Genomic DNA, 2,334 nt, shown 5'->3' with positions numbered 1-2,334 from the left:
CTAAAGTGGATTTAAAAAAACTCAATTATACACAATTGCAACACTTCAGGCTTAAAACATACTGGGAATTATTTGGTCCACATAATCATTTATATTCAAACACTAGGTCTTAGAGGTGTGTGTGTGTGTGTGTGTGTGTGTGTGTATATGCTGTGGTGTGATGTGTACTCTCATGTGTGTGGACGTGCATGCCTGTGCGCAGAAGCCAGAGAAGGATGCCAAGTGTTCTGCTCTCTCCATGTGTTCCACTTTATTCCCCTGACACATGGTCTCTGACTGAACCTAGAGCCTACAAGCTCTAAAGATCATCTTTTCTGTCCTTCATAGCAACGAAGTTACAGGTGCACTGGCGTGTCTAGATTTTCTGTCTCCGTCTGTTTGTCTCTCTCTAACATGAGTGTTGGTGATTTGCACTCACATCCTCATTCCTGAGAAGTCGTTCTCTTACCCACTGAGTCATTTCCTGTCCCAAGGCCGTACAACTTCAATTCTATATCCCAGGATATAACTTTAAGATACAAGGCTGGTCTGACCCTTAAATTCTAATTAACACTTTCCAAGGACAGGAGAATTAATCTTTATATGGGAGAAAGCATTTATTGCTTAGTAATTTATCTTCTTGCTTTGTTGTAAAACATTTCCAGAAATGCATCTGGTCCAAATGAATAACTTGCAGCAATATTTTTGGATGGTGCCTGGAGTCACTGTCACATAAAAGGAACTGAGGTATCATCTTGCATTGGAGATGTCAGGTGATGTCCTTTCCTTGGGCACATGGGGCCCTTCTCTTGCCAATGGAGAGGGTGGATTCTTAGTAAGTCTGTGAGGCTCAGATGACTAGTGAGTGTTGATTTGGCTCCTTATAAGATTCCAAAACAGGAACCATGGCATCACATCAACTTTGTAAAGGACCCATGAATTATTCCTGTCTCTAATACATGGGAAATGATTAGGAGGATCTAAGTGAAACCAAAAATCTACAGATCATGCTTTTGACACTGCCAACACTTCCAAGAAATTTTGGGGAAGGAAGGCCTGGTCTTTCTAGTTTCATTTTCAAAAGATCGGGAATGCATTTCAGATTCTATCAATAATTTTTTTCTAATCTGCCAGACACATTTCACCTACTTTATAACTTACTTCATAACCATATATACCCAGACTGATACAGAAACTGAAAATCTGGGTTTACGGGTTATAAAAAACATCCTTCAGTTTATACCAAAAACATCATAGTATTTTCTGCTCTCAGCCTTCTCTCAAGAGAAAATTACCCCTCTCAAAGTGCTGCCAGCTATGTTGAAAGCTTTACTGCTAGGTCCTCAGTCTAGATCAGTTCCACTTCTCAGCCTTTGACATTTATGGACTTTATTCAATCAAAGACTCATTTCTCTCCAGTGATGCTCACTGTTATGCCCCCCCCCCAACACACACTTCATTTTAGGAAAGGGAACCCTTTTCCTTTGGTCTAGAGAGACTATCCTGACAATGCATATGCTTTTCGTTGGGAGACCATATCTTTTGGACCTATGGGTTCTTTACCTGGAGTACCTTACCAAAATGTGCTTGCTTCCTTCTCTGGTCTGCTGTTTTCTCTTTGCCACTCCTGACAAAAAGAGAAGGTCGGTGTTCTGTTAACTTAGGGGCAGGTCAGTCCCAGTCTGAGCCTGATTTAGACTTCTCTGTACTTCAAAGCACAGCACTAAATGGATGCTTAATCCAAAGGCAGATAAAAATCTCCTCTTCTGTGGGTCATATTTTCAGTTTATTCCTCATATGGGGTCTATGCAACAGAAATGTCCACTCTTTAAGTGGAAAGAGCCTACTTCACCTCAGTCATTCAGTCCAATAGATTCCCTTTAGTCTCCCAAATACAACTTCAAGATGCTCTGATATTGGCCTGTTTCCAATAGCTAGTGTTGTACTTATTTAAAAACGATGCCACACACACAGCAGATATTATAGGAAATAGATTTATTGGTTGGAGGTGGAGAGAGAGAGAGGAAAAAGAAAGAGAGGGACATGGTGAGGACCCCCAGGAAAGAAAGCGAGGTGGAGAGAAAGAGAGGGGAGAAGAGAGAGGCAAAGGGCGGGTTGGTCCTTTTATAGCTGGGCTCTGCCCCCCTGAACTGCATCTGGCACACACCTGGTGGGCGACACAGGATGACATCATAGATTACCCGGCAACCGAGAGAGAAGCAGGCTGCCAGAAGCCCTGCTAACAAGTGCTATTCCCTGCTGTCTGTGGGGTCTTTTTGCATTTGTTCTCTGCCTTCACTGTTCTAGTTACAGGCATCTAACTGAACAGGTCTGTTAGTGCCTCAGGGTTCAATA

This window comes from Meriones unguiculatus, chromosome 12 (assembly GCF_030254825.1).
Source record: "Meriones unguiculatus strain TT.TT164.6M chromosome 12, Bangor_MerUng_6.1, whole genome shotgun sequence".
In the NCBI taxonomy this organism is placed as follows: Eukaryota; Metazoa; Chordata; class Mammalia; order Rodentia; family Muridae; genus Meriones; species Meriones unguiculatus.
Note: the sequence above shows the minus strand (reverse complement) of the source record.